The following is a 17,305-nucleotide window of genomic DNA, read 5'->3' as shown; positions in this document are numbered from 1 at the left end:
CGTATAGTTTAAAAAGGGGCAAGTAGAATCATGATGTCAATACTTTTCCTTGAAGTTAAACTGAAGTACTATTAGCTTTTGTAGGTTCTATTTGTCCCAATCCACCCATACTAGAGTACAGCGAGCATATGCTACATTAGGTTTTCATATATTTAAAATACTAACTTTTGGTGTTAGAGGAATGGTTTATTTGGCAAATTTTTGGAACGTGCTAAAATATGAAACTTTGCTGAACAAACGAAATTCCTATCTTCATTGAGTACAGAGTTACAGAATATTTTATGTAAAAGTTACTCGAAAGTACTTAACTATTGTTAATTACATTTTATAAATAAACGTTGTTTCAAATAAGCATTTGACCATACAAAACACACGTTTATGTGGAAGACCACACAACCAAGACACAGCAGGAATCTGGATTTCTGAAACCCTCAGATATCGTGGACTGGATTATACAAACCTTCGATATCGTTTATCTCCTTAAAAGTTCTCTATTGGTTTTCTACTTACAGTTAGAACATTTTTGAAACAGATGACCGTAAAATGGCCCCTTCTAGTTACGATCGTATCCTTTGATGGCTAATTCAACGATTAGGGTCGGCGGTTCAATCAATGTTTTACAGTGAAATTGCAGAAGTATCATTCCCAAACTCGACCCATTCAAATAAATGATAAACAAATTGAATTGCGACGCATTTCCTCTCCGCGAAACTTAGTTCGCTTTGCATCTAGATCTTCACTTCCATGATTTCAACATTATTCGTCTAGATCGAGACACTTCTTACGAAGGAGTACCTCTAGGGATTAGTAACTGCTCTTCTTTCTTTCGTATTAACCTTCCCTCGATTCCAAGTATCGAAGTCGTCTTAATGTACTTTTCCACCAGAGCACAGGTTGGGCCGGAAATTGATGGTGAAAATGATACTCCGTCGCTTGGATCATTGGGTCGAATCAAATGGTCTACTATCAGATACTTAATTTGGTTTCCGCCGTGCCAATGGGACGAATGATTAATTTGCGTTGCATTCTACAGAAATTCTGCTCGCAAAGAGCAAATGTTACCCGTGTTCTTGGATATTGAGGGAGCTTTTGATTCCGTTTCGAATAAACATCACCGACAAGGATTTTCCCCAATTTTAAACAGTTTTTTGCACAATTTGCTGTCCAAAAAGCACATGCATTTTACGCATGGTGATCTGCAATATTTCGAATTAGTTACATGGGTCTTACCCAGTGCTTATGCTTAAGACAACTTGCAGACGACAGCGTGGTTTCTATGACAGGAGCCAGAGCTGCGGATTTGCAAGGATCATTGTACGATACCTTAGACATTTTTTCCACTTGAGCACCACAGCTAGGTGTCGAATTTTCCGCGGAGCAGACTGAGATAGTAGGTTTTTCTAGGAAGCGTGAGCAAACCCGACTTTACTTACAGCTGATGAGTGAAACGCTCTCTCAGTTTTCGGCAAAGTTGTAGATAACAATGTTGTCTTTCCGTCTTGTTTTTGTGAAAAAAAGTTAAAATAAAAATTAGAAATCAATTATCTAAAAAAGCTCATTTTTAAAAATCTAATTTTTTTATAAAAATACAAAATTTTGTATTTTTTACCGATCATGTAGAAATCAGGAAAAAATTGTTATAATTTTTTGAAATTCATTTTAAGTTTTTTTGAAAATATACCCTATATTTTTTTATGGAAGGACAAATATCTATAACTTTGTCAAAGACACTATGCCAATCAAATAAACCGTTTTGACTGTAAAAATATTTTTATTGCTTAGACAATCTTTTGTAGTTTTTTTGAAAGAATTAAGATTTTTTTAAAATGAACTTTTTCAGATAATCAATTTTTAATTTTTATTTTAACTTTTTTCACACACAAAATATTACATACTGCGGAAAACTAAAATCAAAGTGTGGTGTTGAAATGAAATATTTCAAACGGTGATACTGATGTAACCAAATGACGGATCTCAAGAATTAATATGTCGTTGTAATGATAAAATGATGGATAATTTTGTGTTTCTTCATTTATCATTATTACGTCATTGTTAAACAATGCAAATGGATGAAAAGTTTCAAGGTCGAATTTCCACGAACAATGGATCAATCAGATGCAAGCACGCCTGCCACAGACTTCATGAGTGGACACCAACTGCCTGCTGTGACTACCACTGTTGCCAACTGTACATATTTATCTGGAAATGTATAGATTTTCTCGGTTTTTTTCGGTACAGATTCTGTTCTGTACAGATTACAGATTTCGCAGCCAAGCCAAATGGAAACTACATTGCCATATACAGTGCTGCGTGTTAGGCTATCGCGTAGATATCGTGTTGTGACCTGGAAGACAATCGAATTGCCTTCTTCTTTACTGTTGTGTAGTATAGAAGCAAAAATCAGAAGGTGTCGCACACCACGCTGTGCGGCCGGGGATAAAAAATTCTGTTCGCAACAGTGTATCACGATGTTCGATGTTGCAACTGAATGGATTTTGACCACCAATGTTTTGATTGAAAGGCGAACGTTGCCAAAACTTGTGATACAATAATTGGCATATCATTGAATAGTAAATTAGTTAAAAGTTTAGTTGAAACCCACTTTTTCCAGTCCAGTTTCGCAGCTTTCAACCAATCACGAGCTCGCTTCCTGTAGCTGCAACAGACGTTTTCTCATCATTTTAAAGTGCTTATTGTGTTACTACCCCTGAGCAGATTTCAAACACCAATGTCTTGATCGGCAGGTAAAATATTGCGAAAGATTGTAATATAGTCATTAAAATATATTTCCAACAAAAGTTAAAAATCGTGCACAGTAGATGGCATTTGAACTGCAACCGTAGTGGTTTTCATATCCATGTCGTAATGATAAAAACTCCATTCAAATTCTTGAAATTTTAAGCTACATTGGGTTCCTGCCATGTTAAGATAAGATTCGTTGTTTATTTTTTAACTCTACACTCTGTTTTTCTCAGATTTATTAGAATGATTAAATATAGGCTATCTAAAAGACAATAGAAAACCAAAATGCTCCGTGCAGATCTTTAAACAGACAGTTAAACTAGCTGTATTGTTGGTTATAATTTTCCAGGTAAATGAATTTAATTCAATATGACAGTCATAGTTGCATCTGGCGGTTGTGGTATAGAGAAAAATCAAATTCATTGTATCTTGACATCTGCAAAAAAATATTTAGATACTAAACATATGAACACAACTTTCCATTGCCGTACTTGAACTTGGCTCATGTGTGCCAAAATTGAACTTTGTCGAAAGTGAAACGTTATCAAATCGAACAGAGTCTGTAATCTCAAAATGACATATAAAACTATCGTAGTCCTACGTCAACCATGCGGTCGTGTCTTGGACATCATCCTCTTACTTTTTTAGAGTGTATATTTTTTTCGAAAAGACAAAATTGTTATCTACAACTTGTTTTTCGTATTTTTTTTCGATTTTGCGGGTTGGATTGGCCGAAGGACAAATGACAATGATAGCTCCTTTTAAGCTTAAAGCAAAACTGGCAGTATGTGATGTACTCGAAAATAGCGAAAATCGCTCGAATCGAGCTGCACATGCCACCCCAGCATTTTTCAGCTAAAAAAAATAGTCGTGTTCCAAAAAATTAAACAAATAGCACAAAATGGCATCTGTAGCCTATAGAAACACCTCACCTAACGATCGAATAAATTGCTTGCCGGTTTTTTTGTGGAATTGCTCATATACAGTTTAAAATTAGAGAAGAATTTTTGAAGATTAGATTTATTAAAGATTAGAGTAGAATTAAAAAAGAAATAATCCTTACTCTAAATGTAATAATTATTCGTTGTTTTGCTTTCGTCTTGATTAGACGCAAATTGTTTATCTCCGTTTGATTCGCAAAATAACAATACACGAGTTATCGTACGGGTGTTTTTTTTTCGATTAGTTCTTGTGTGCGATAAAAATAGCCTGAATATATCGGCAGATACATCTTCTGCACACTGGTAGGGGCAGGCTACCCCGCCAGTGATCTGATACGCAGCTGATATATCAGCAAGAATAATTTTCCCGCACCGCTGTTACTCGCTAGCAGCACGGACCATCATACGATCGAGCGAGTGGAAGTCAACTACAAGTGGCATCTACAAGGTCGAGTGTAAGATACGGCCACTGTGTCACAACACGAAGCTGGATCGTCATTGTTTGTTCTGCGGAGACACTCGATTAATCCAACTATCAGCCGTGAGGTCGTGACTTAGACGTTCGGTGAAGTATTCACTTTAGAATTTTTATCATTATTATTAATATTATTAATATTATTGTTATTATTATAATTATTATATTATTATTGTTATTATTATTATTATTGCTATAATTATTATTATTATTATTATTATTATTATCACTATTATTACTATTGTTATTAGTATTAGTATTAATGTCTTTTTTTAATTTTAATCCATTGTAGTTTGAACAATTGTTTTTAAAATTTAATATCAACTACTTGACCCCCCCTCCACATTCGAATATTTATCGTTTGTGTGCGGTAGAGCGTAACGCTCCCGCAAAATGGACGACATGCAGGTGCAACTATTCCTGGAGGTGGAAACAAATGGGGAAGAGATTGAGATCGCCCCCATCAATTCCCCTCTACCTTCCCCGCTACCTAGCCCCGTACCAAGGGTACCGGCAACACGGTGAAAGCTTACCCAGATGCTTCGAAAGGTCCGTTCGTAGTTTACTTTAGGCCCATGAAGAAGCCTCTTAACATTATACAAATAGGCAAGGACCTGGCAAAACAGTTTTCGGCCGTAACCGAGATTACGAAGGTGAGGCCGAATAAACTGCGAGTTGTCGTGAGTAGCTTGAAGCAAGCAAAAGAAATTGCTAGCTACGAGCTCTTTACAAGGGAGTACCGCGTGTACATCCCTTCCAAGGACGTGGAGATCGACGGTGTGGTTGCGTCACGGGGTTGGCTGCTTTAAGAACCCCCTGATTCAATATGTGAAGATACTGGATGTCAAGCAATTACTTTCAGTATCCATCGAAGAAGGGAAGAAAAAATTCCTCCCTTCGGATTCCTTCCGTGTAACATTCGCCGGATCCGCACTGCCGAACTACATCACTTTGGACAGGGTTCGTCTGCCTGTACGCCTGTTTGTACCGCGGGTCATGCATTGCCAAAACTGCAAGCAGTTAGGTCATACAGCCACCTACTGCTGCAACAAGGCACGCTGCAGCAAGTGCGGAGGCAATCATGCTGAGACCGCTTGCAGTGAGGATACTGAAAAGTGTCTTTACTGCGAGGGAACTCGGCATGACCTTTCGGCGTGTCCCGCGTACAAACAGCGCGAGGAAAAAATTAAGCGTTCCCTTGAGGAACGATCAAAGCACTCTTTTGCAGAAATGCTTAAGAGGGCTGAGCCACCCTCGACAGGAAACATCTTTTCCTTTTTGCCAACCGATGAGGGTACATCTGACGATCCCGTCGAAGGGTGTTCTTATGCCTTGACAGAGGGATCTAGGAAGAGGAGAATGCTCAACTCTCCTAATCTTTCTCGCAAAGGTCGTAAGATAACCCCTAGCGGAATGACCAATAAGACAACACAGAAAGGAAGCGGTGAAGAAAAACCGAAGCAAGTACCCCCCGGTTTTAATTTCAAATCAAACCAGGAGTACCCACCGCTTCCTGGGGCACCAAAAACCCCTCGTGCACCCATTTCTCGATCAGAAGACATAAAAGAAACAGGGTTCATAAAATTCTCTGATATTGTGGACTGGATATTTAAAACATTCAACATACCAGATCCCCTTCCAAACATTCTTCTTGCCCTTCTTCCTACAGTGAAAACCTTTTTGAAGCAACTCACAGCAACTTGGCCCCTCATTTCAGCTATCGTATCTTTCGATGACTAATACGTCGAAAGAGGTTAGGAATTTTGTCACTGTGTTACAGTGGAACTGCAGAAGTATCATCCCCAAATTCGATTTATTTTCACATTTGATAACACATACAATTGTGATGCGTTCGCGCTCTGTGAAACTTTTCTCAATTCAAATGACCAACTTAATTTCCACGATTTCAACATCATTCGTCGAGATCGAGACTCACACGGTGAAGGGGTACTTTTAGGGATCAAAAAGTGCTATTTTTTGTCAGAATCGACCTCCCCTCGATCTCGAATATTGAAGTTGTTGCCATTCAAACGAATATGAAAGGAAAAGACCTTTGCCTTGTTTCGTTATATATTCCCCCATCCGCGCGGATTGAACAGAAGCAACTCCTTGATATAGCAGAATTGCTTCCCGCACCTTTTTTGATTTTGGGAGATTTTAACTCTCACTGTTCGCAATGGGGGTCGCTGTACGACGACAACCGATCTTCTTTAATCTGTAACTTGATCAACGACTTCAATATGACAGTTTTGAATACTGGGGAAGCGACACGTGTACCTAATCCTCCAGCACGTGAAAGCGTGCTTGACCTATCCCTTTGCTCGACATCACTGCAGAAGTATCATCCCCAAATTCGATTTATTTTCACATTTGATAACACATACAATTGTGATGCGTTCGCGCTCTGTGAAACTTTTCTCAATTCAAATGACCAACTTAATTTCCACGATTTCAACATCATTCGTCGAGATCGAGACTCACACGGTGAAGGGGTACTTTTAGGGATCAAAAAGTGCTATTTTTTTGTCAGAATCGACCTCCCCTTGATCTCGAATATTGAAGTTGTTGCCATTCAAACGAATATGAAAGGAAAAGACCTTTGCCTTGTTTCGTTATATATTCCCCCATCCGCGCGGATTGAACAGAAGCAACTCCTTGATATAGCAGAATTGCTTCCCGCACCTTTTTTGATTTTGGGAGATTTTAACTCTCACTGTTCGCAATGGGGGTCGCTGTACGACGACAACCGATCTTCTTTAATCTGTAACTTGATCAACGACTTCAATATGACAGTTTTGAATACTGGGGAAGCGACACGTGTACCTAATCCTCCAGCACGTGGAAGCGTGCTTGACCTATCCCTTTGCTCGACATCACTAGCGTTAGATTGCCAGTGGAAAGTAATCAACGATCCCCACGGTAGTGATCATCTTTCAATCGTTATATCAATTGCTAATGGTTCAACTCCCCCGAACCCAATCAATATTTCCTACGACCTTACACGTAATATTGATTGGAAGTGTTATGAGTCTATTATAGCGCAATCTATCGAGACTCACGAGGAACTTCCTCCGGAGGAAGAATACGCGTTCTTAGCTGGCTTGATAATCGACGCCGCGACTCAAGCTCAGACGAAACCGATATCCGGGGTAACGATTAGACAGCGCCCTCCCAACAAATGGTGGGACAAAGAGTGCTCTGAGCTGTACGCGCGAAGGTTCGCGGCGTATAAGGTCTACCGGGAGTAAGGGCACTGTCAACCTGCTTCGAAAGTACGAGGCACTGGGCAGGCTGATGAAGAGCTTAGTAAAGGTGAAAAAACGCGGGTACTGACGGCGGTTCGTAAAAGCGTTGTCGAGGGAAACAGCGATGAGCACTCTTTGGGATACCGCCAGGCGCATGCGGAACCGTGACGTTTCGAATGAGAGTGAGGAGTATTCAGATCGCTGGATACTCGATTTTGCCTAAAAAGTCTGTCCGGACTCTGTACCGGAACAGAAAACCTTTCGCGACGCGTTTTTAGTAACTACGGAAGAGCCTCCATTTTCGATGTTGGAATTTTCAATGGCTCTCCTGCCGTGCAACAATAAGGCTCCAGGGTTAGATAGAAAAAAATTCAACCTATTGAAGAATCTACCCGACTCTGCAAAAAGACGCTTGTTGAATTTGTTCAACAAGTTTCTTGAGCTAAATATTGTTCCGCATGACTGGAGGGAGGTACCCAGTCAACATTTTCATACGTATAATAATGTTTCGATTCCAATATCCGCACTCATATATATCATACAAACTCGTACTTGACGCATGAAAACAGCATATGCGTACTATTTTGGAGGCGATATACGTACTGAAGAATAATGGTATGCAATTTATTGATATACGTTTTTATATACGATAATTTCCGATTAAAAGTGATTTGTTTCACACTATCTTACATTTTTATCCTACAATCGTAAATCGGTTAGATTCCACCATGATATACAATTGAAACTGAATTTCTGCGCATGATAATAAGCGTGGTATACGATTTAGATTTCGTCAAGATATATTTGCGATAATTTTCACTCAGTGTTATACGATTTGTGGTTGACTGGGTAAAAGTCATTGCTATTCGGAAACCCGGGAAACCTGCCTCTGATCACAATTCATATAGGCCGATTGCGATGCTCTCTTGCCTCCGGAAATTAATGGAGAAAATGATCCTCTTACGGTTAGACAAATGGGTCGAAACAAACGGGTTACTTTCAGATACTCAATTTGGCTTTCGCCGGGGCAAAGGGACGAACGATTGCCTAGCGTTGCTTTCTACTGAAATTCAACTCGCATTTGCTCGGAAAGAGCAAATGGCTTCTGCGTTCTTGGATATTAAGGGGGCTTTTGACTCTGTCTCTGTAGAAGTTTTAAGCGAGAAACTTCATTCGCAGGGACTTTACCCAAATTTGAATAACTTTTTGCTCAATTTGTTGTCAGAAAAGCAGATGTATTTCTCACATGGCGATTCGACAACTTCCCGAATTAGTTACATGGGTCTTCCCCAGGGTTCATGCCTAAGTCCTCTCTTATATAATTTTTACGTCAATGACATCGATGAATGTCTTGCAAATTCATGCACGCTAAGGCAACTTGCAGACGATAGCGTTGTATCCATTACTGGTAGCGAGGCTAGCGATCTGCAAGGACCATTGCAAGATACCTTAGACAATTTGTCTGAATGGGCTTTTAAGCTGGGTATCGAATTCTCTCCGGAGAAAACTGAGCTGGTCGTTTTTTCTAGGAAGCATAATCCAACTCAGCTGCAGCTCCTACTAACGGGTAAAACGATCTCTCAGGTTTTAGTAGCTAAATATCTCGGGGTCTGGTTCGACTCTAAATGCACCTGGGCTTGTCATATTGGGTATCTGACACAAAAATGCCAACAGAGGATTAATTTTCTTCGTACGATTACCGGAACTTGGTGGGGTGCTCACCCAGGAGACCTTCTAAGGTTATACCAAACAACGATATTGTCAGTTCTTGAGTACGGCTGTTTCTGCTTTCGCTCCGCCGCGAACACGCACATTATAAAATTAGAGAGAATACAATATCGTTGTTTGCGTATTGCCTTGGGTTGCATGCAGTCGACCCATACGATGAGTCTTGAAGTGTTAGCGGGTATTCTTCCGTTGAAACATCGTTTTTGGAATCTCTCTTACCAGTTGCTAATTCGATGCACAGTTATGAACCCATTAGTAATTGAAAATTTCGGGTTGGTCGACCTTCAATCTCAATCCAGATTTATGACTTTATATTTTGACTATATGGCTCAAGATATTAATCCTTCTTCATACAATTCCTCCAATGTCGCACTTTTAGATACTTCTAATAATGCTATATTCTTCGACACCACCATGAAACAAGACATTCCTGGTATCCCGGATCAATTGCGACCCCAAGAGATCCCTAAAATTTTTTCCAATAAGTTTAAACATGTTAGTTATGATAAAAGGTTTTACACTGACGGATCTAATCTAGAAGAGTCCACTGGCTTCGGTGTTTTCCACGAAAATTTTACCGCCTCCTACAACCTCGATGCTCCTGCTTCCGTGTACGTCGCAGAACTTGCTGCTATTCAGTACTCTCTTGGAATCATCGAAACCGTACCCATAGACCACTACTTCATCTTCACAGATAGTCTCAGTGCCATTGAGGCTCTGCGATCGATGAAGCCTGTGAAGCACACCCCGTATTTCCTGGGGAAAATACGGCGGTTTTTAAGTGCTTTAACAGATAAAAATTACCGGGTTACCTTAGCGTGGGTCCCTTCTCATTGTTCCATTCCGGGCAATGAAAAGGCTGACGCTTTAGCTAAGGTGGGTGCTATTGATGGCGATATTTATGTAAGACCAATTGCTTATGATGAATTTTATAGCATTTTGCGTCAGAGAACACTCAACAGTTGGCAATCATCATGGAACTCAGATGAACTGGGACGGTGGCTACATTCCATTTTTTCTAAGGTATCGACGAAAGCATGGTTCAAGGGGTCGGATGTAGGTCGGGACTTCATTCGCGTGATGTCCAAACTTATGTCCAATCACTATACGTTAAACACGCATCTCTTTCGTATAGGGCTTGTAGACAGTAATCACTGCGTTTGTGGCGATGGCTACCATGACATCGAGCATGTTGTTTGGTCGTGTACCGAATACTGTGGTGTTAGGTCTGAGCTTATAGATTCCCTTCGGGCCCGAGGAAAACAACCGAACGTACCCGTTAGAGACATTCTGGGAAGCGGTGATCTCCAGTACATGACACAGCTATACGGGTTTATAAAAAATGCTGGCATTAAAATTTGATTTCTTTTATCTATTTGCTAGAATACAATTTCTGTCACAAACTGAAAGAGAATGATACACCCGGCTGGAGACACTAAAACGAAGACTCGGCATCTCTATGTTTACGCAGACACCTCAGACCAAAACTGCTAAAAGAGAACATCACTGGTTAGCCACGTACAAATGAATACATTCTGTAATATAAAATAGTTAAAAACAAAATTGTAACACCCCTCCTCTCACCTTAAATCCCCACTAGCTCGTAGTCGGCCGCGAGAAAAAAAAAGGCCTCCCTCTTTTCCCTGCTAATTAAGAATTTAAAAAAAAATGTACTTGGCTCAGTTAAACATAAATTGTATCGTGCCGTGTCAAATGAACTATTTAAAAAAAAAATGTAATGATTAATGCATAAAAAATAATAAATGAATAAATAAATTTATATGTCACAGTCAACAGCGTTCTATTTTAACTTTTCTGATTCTTTTTCTGCAAGTTCTGATAAATATCAAGATTTAGGTAGCGCAGTTTTCGCAGAAAAATTCGGATTTTTAAAAAGTGGATTTTTGAGTTGTTTAATTCCCAAAAACAAAAAATGGATGTTTGAAAATAAGTTTTTGGATATAATGAATTTGAAAAAAATCTCCTGAAAATATTTTTTCACGATTTTTTCACGATGTGTTTTGTGTAGAAATTAAAAATAAACTTTAAACAAGGTTTCATATATCGGAAACTCGAAAAAAAAGATTGGCGTTTGCAGACAAAAATATCACTTTTGCTCTAACAACAAAAACACTATCAATATACTTAGCCGAAGAAAATGTAACATTTACAGTTAAATTTTATTCTGATATACCAGCGGCTCCCTTCAATAGTAAGTGCCCAAAGTGCCTACGTTATATTTTACCTCTGTATTTCTAAAGAGCACGATTATTGAACATCACAAACGACGAGAATAGGTTCCGTCACAGTTCGGCAGTACAATATGTATGAGTGACTTGAAATGTATTTTGGGCTAAATTACAATACACATATTGAGTTTTAAATCAAGTAATTAATTTATTAAGTTATCCATTTTTTATATTTTTTCATGCATCACAGCAGTTGTAGATGCTAAAATAATTACAAGCAAATGGATGGTCCAAATAAGGGAAACGACAGTCGTGTAAAATTTCCATGACATGCCGAAATGAAGTTGAACTACAAATTCTGTACGGTTTTCTGATTTAGTTAGCGTCCAGTGATTTTCAAGTACCGTTGATTAATCGTTTATGAATTATCAATAAGGCAGGCAGTTGTTAGAAATAATTGCGGGAATCTCCGGTACTGATTATGTCGAGTGGTTTTCACAGAACACTTTGGAGTAATGTCTCATATTAATCTTAGTAAGATCAAATAGCAGCTAAGAGAATGTAATGACACTTCAAAAATGACGAAAAGCGCAGATGATATTGGTTGCATTCCTACATCCCTCCTGTGAGTTTGAAGTACAATTAAGGATAGGTAACATATCGAAAATGTTCACTGCTGCTTCAATATGCTAGGACTTAGCATCTATCCGCACACTTTTGTTCGTGTTATGCTAGTAAAATGAGACACAATAAATCAGACAAACAAACACAAATCATTGAAAAAATATATTAATCAAATTCACTCAGGTCATAACAGGTCACGATAGTGAACCCATATTAAGTCCAGAATCGCAGAAAGAACCCCTCTGAAGGCCAAAATAGACCAAAGAATCTCGAATTAAACTTGGAATAGAAAAAACACGCCAATAGATCGAAACAGAAAATATATCTCAAGAAAGAAATGATCGCAATTTTCACTCTGTTGATTACACAGTGCAACAAAATTTTACTTTTTTTTTCTGCCTTGGCTTCTATACATGATATTTTCATAAATTTGACGCAAAAACAATTTTCCCCCTGATTGAACACATTCCACCTTAAGTGTCAACGATGGCGCCATTTGTAATTTTTGAGAAATCGGATATTTTCGATGTTTTTAGGCGTCATTACGTTTTAAAGCCAAATATCAAAATTCTGAGTGTTTGTCCATTTTTTGCCCATTTTTCAAAGAAACAGAACTTGAATCGGACAAAAACTGAGCTCAAAACGGTGATTCTACGAAAACGGTTTCGGCATGGTTTGAGTATATTTCACAAAGTGATATAATATCAAGTATGTATGAGCATTAATTGTAATGCGCAAATATCTAAAAGCGGTAGTCAAATGATGTCTTAGATTGAGTAAAAAAGTCTCAGAATCAAATGTGTTCAAACTCGGGGGAATTGTTTTTGCACCAAAATACAGGAAAAAATCATACATAGAAGCCAAGGCAAAAAAATTGTTGCACTGTGTTATACGCAATAAAAACAATTGAACATCACAAATGAGTGCAAAAGCAATTGACAACGATCTCACACGATGAGAAGTTATTACAATCAATGCTTTTTTGCCATTGGTAGCCTCAGTTGCATGATCGAAAGATCACATAAGGCTCTAGCTTAAATTCCTTCAATTTCCAACTCAGAAGATAATAAAAACCGCCTATGATGTACAAAACAGAACGGCACGGTTTATGAACTATAATTTTCTTTTTCTCCGGTAACTTCCAGGAAAAATATCAAATTATGAAACCTGTCCTATAATTTTATTGAATGTGAAATGCCAATGTAGCATCAGTTATGCGTGTCACGTTCAGTTTTTTTCAATAAAGAAACACCGCTTTGATTGCAACGCTGCAATCAAGACAAAAAAAAACTGCTATTGGTTTTGTAGTCACGTAATAAAATAAAAATAATAATTGGCAATATCGAATGATTCACTCCTGTAGTAGCGAGCGTTGATTTTCGCAATTATGTAACATTCGCTGTAACGAATATCCGCCGTCAGCTTGGGTAGTATTTTTCATTCAGAATACGTCTGATACTTTTTCCCGCTCTTGTTTGACGGCAATCTCGAATGGTACATAAATCAACGACAGAAGGCAGAAGCGCTTAAGTACTATCCCTGTAATTGTCGACCTTGAAATTCTATACCATCTGACGACGCTATATATTTTTATACTATTCCTACTGCTTTCCTTCTGTCTCTCTTTTTCTCTCTCTCTCGCTTTGCTCTTTCTCTCTAACCAACCGTACAGCCAACAATCCATCCATCAACAAACACCGGCGAACGGAAAGCCCTTGAGCAGGGAAAATATGTTTCAAAATAAAAAAAACGGTACACCACAAGAGACACTCTAGATAGAGACTCACTTTTTTCTTCTTTGTTTGGCAGTGTCCTTCTCTGCAGCCACATTCAGCATCAGCAGCAAATCATCAAAGCGCCCAGTCGCCGAGTTTCGCATTCCACATTCCCGGCTGTCGGGTGGAAGTAAAAGTCGCCGGCTGGGCTTCCCGTTTCCAGTTTCACTCTCGACTCGACGAGGAGGAAAACGCTTTCACTATCAAGTAGTACTTCGCTTGTTCAGTACTTCCCACAGATCCAGAATTACTACTAGAGCTACCGAAAAGAAAAAAACAACAGTCCGTAAACTAAATTATTTTCACCCTAAACCCTTCTCAAAGCGATCGGGGCGGCTTCAAACCACTTTCGGTCCGCGTCGGCTTGACGACGTGCGAGCGCGTTTTGATTAGAATTTCACTTCAAACGTTTCCCTCCCCCGAACAGAATCTGCCTCGTTTCCTCGCACCCACCGTTGAAATAATATATGTTCACTTTCACGAAGGTTCCGTCGGTTGAGCCGGTTCAAGTCGGGAGGAAAAATGAAAAACCGAAATTCCACCAGAGCGGTGGGTTGTGGCTGCGATGCGCCGGCGCACGCACCTTCACTCACACCAACACGCACACGCAAGCCGAATTCATTTCAAGTGGAAAATATTTTCTGCAATTTCGTCACCGTCACACGCTTGATGATCACTTGGTCTGCTGCAGTCACCAGGTGACCCACGACGGGTGTTCTACTTCACTTGAAACCGGTTGCCCTCTATTGCGTGAACACGTGTATTTTGAGTGAAGATCGCCTCCACCGTCGTCTGATGGAACCAAAAAATATTCACCAAACCGCGGGGTCACTTTTCACCGAACTGAATACACACAGGCACTTTACCACTCGCCGTCGAACGTCCGTCGGTCGCTGCAAACAATTCTCACTTCTAACAGGCGGCTCCGAAGGCCGGTGGTCGACTAGCAAAGATGAGATGATTTTTGTAGGGTGGTAGATTGGTCACTTGAGAGGACTTCGGTCGGGGGGCCGGTTGGCAACGACGATGCGTGCCATGTGTGTTCGCTTTTTCGGTGCCGCAGTTGCGTCTTAAGGTGCGCGTGATTGTTAATTGGTCCGTCAGTGCGGGCCCACGCGGGAGTGTACAGAAAAATGTCTTGTAGTTAGACTGTATGGAAGTTGTCTTTCCGTTGTCGTAATTTTTAGTTTTGTTTTTTTTCCAATTTTTTGCCTATGCAAGTTCTTACACGCAAATCGTTGTCGTGAAGGCCTTTGGCCCACTCGACCATGGGCCGATACTAGCCGAAAATAACAAAATACGACCTCCTCGTGAGTGTGTGTTGATTCGCCGGCTCGACGGCTCCTCTAATAACGCGCGGTGGTCACACCATTCTTTGGCCAAAAAAAATCCCCTGAAAAGCAACACAATAACATCCCAAGTAACAATTCTATAGCTACTTGGTTTTCTAACGGTTTTATCACAGCAATAAATATTACCAACGGTTTTATGGCGGTTAAACCCGTTGCCAAAAGTAGCAAGTCGTAATGAACACTGATAGCTGTCAATAAAACTCTGACAAAACTTACAATAAAACCGGCAAGAGTCAATGCGGTTTTGCTTTATTATTGGTTTTATTATTACTATCTATTGCGGTCATTCAAAATCTAAAAAACTACTAGTTGGCTATGAAAAATATCTCATAAAATTGTAATAGGTGCCCAGTTTTAACCTGTCAAACCTGTAAACAAATATATGCAGGCAATGATATACATACAGGTGAGACAAAACCGGCTTATTCGGTTTAGTGTGATGCAGAATTCTGTCGCAGTCTCCGTAAGATGAGTGTAAAATGCTTTAGAGCATCTTGCAGCGCATTTGTGAACATTGATGACGTAGAACTCCAAAAATCTAATAAAGTAACAGGGCAAAGTTAGTACTGTTCGGTAGTATTTTTTAAATTTAATCGCCAGTTTGTCTTGTTTCGGTTGAAAATAATTTCCTATGTCGTTAAATTATGCGTCCTTAAAAATAAGGTAGGGGCATATTTCGAAATATATTCAATATTCAATTAAACTAAGTATGTATCGTTGCATTTTTCGTGCACCTCTCTATTTATATCAAAGCTCGTTGATTCCTCATTGTCGTCGGTGTGATGTCAGATTTTTCATAAAAATAAAGTTGTCTAGGTCCCAGGGATTTACCATATTTTTCTCTAATAATACAGGCATACAACCTTTGCCGCACCTTACAACATATATATCATTGAACTAAGCTTATTGCGGTTACGATTGATACCAACTAAATACCAACCGCGCCATATTGATCTTTTGAAACTTTTTATGATCTTGAAACGAAAATCGAATCGTCGTCTGACTAACAAGTAAATTGAACATTCAAAGTTGATTTTGATCTATCTCTGATTGAAGAACACGGCTAGATTTTTTTTCTGAAAACCTGAGCTAAAACAATCCAATTCATTTTTGCTAACAATGAGATCATTTTTGTAAGCCCGTACTATTTTGATGGCGCATAAATTTTAAGCGTCTATGTTCTCAAAATGCACGACAAATTTTCATGTGCATATGCTTGAGAGTTACAAAACCTACCAAAAACCCCTTTTTATTTCTTATCTTTTTACAATATCACCATCAAATGAAATCGATTGCACAATGATAACTAACACAGGTGAAACATTTCTCCCGCGACGAAATATTTCCTTATTGAAAAAAGTGACGTGATGTTCTGGTGTGTGTGCAGGAACGGCACAACAAATCAACTTATTACGGTTGCTGTCAAGCAATGAAAAGTAGAATTGGACTTATTGTGGCAAGTAGTAGAGCGCAATAGTGCAACCAAACTTATTGCGCTCTTAAAGAGGTAATGCCAGCGGCTTATAGTATGCGGTACTCTTTCCATGTGGTTTTAAAGCAGTTTTATTGCCATTCTTATAATTGCTTCAATAAGCTTAGCAAGGGTGGGCCACCTGGCTGTAAAGCAAACTCACAGCGGTTATCAGAAGGTTCTGATAGTATTTCTCGTTTTAACAGCAGTTTTGCGAAATTGGTCATGAAAACCGCTAAAAGAATGCAATACGACTTAAATTGTTACTTGGGATATTCGAACCTGACACACACGCACATACTGTGCGACAATTTCCCACAACCTAGTAAAACAACCAGCGATATAATTGTGTGTTCGAACGGTGTGATGATATAACTCGGAGCATTCGCGTCGCCCCTGGTTGAATTTCGAAGTTCATTCATTCTAACCAAACTGACGGCTGAATGTCCGCGCAATACCCACGGTGCGGATTTATTTATACCCCGTTGATCTCAGCGGGCAAACGTGGCGGCAGAATGGTCTCGGTCTGCGAATATTGGTGTTTTTTTTTTTAGTGTCGGCAGTTCCTATGCGGGACGAGAGGCAATTTCCGAAATTTCTTGTGGGGAAATAAACATCTTCTCGGTGGAGTATGATGGGTTTTTCTTTTAGCGGAAAGAGCTACGCAGCGGTGATATAATCCACTGTAGAGTGTGGTTTTTTGGCCTTTGGTGGAGGGAAATTGTGGGATCCAGTTTTATGTTGGTTGTTATGAGAGATGGTG

The 17,305-nt window shown here is 39.4% G+C and overlaps 1 protein-coding gene across 2 annotated transcripts in view; it reads right to left on the bottom strand.

Moving 5' to 3' along the window:
• Positions 1-14,666, bottom strand: part of LOC129722357 (RING finger protein nhl-1) — a 165,082-nt gene extending 150,416 nt beyond the window's left edge. Inside the window, exons 1-2 of one of the 2 annotated variants that reach the window (XM_055675742.1) lie at positions 14,575-14,666; positions 13,732-13,978 (exon numbers count right to left, since the gene is read on the bottom strand). The gene's annotated coding sequence lies outside the window, so the exon portion shown is untranslated. The remainder of the gene's footprint in view (positions 1-13,731; positions 13,979-14,574) is intronic. The other variant, XM_055675741.1, reaches the window with a different exon arrangement.
• Positions 14,667-17,305: the final 2,639 nt, after the last annotated feature.

This window comes from Wyeomyia smithii, chromosome 2 (assembly GCF_029784165.1).
Source record: "Wyeomyia smithii strain HCP4-BCI-WySm-NY-G18 chromosome 2, ASM2978416v1, whole genome shotgun sequence".
Taxonomy (NCBI): domain Eukaryota; kingdom Metazoa; phylum Arthropoda; class Insecta; order Diptera; family Culicidae; genus Wyeomyia; species Wyeomyia smithii.
This window is presented reverse-complemented; position numbering and strand designations above follow the sequence as displayed.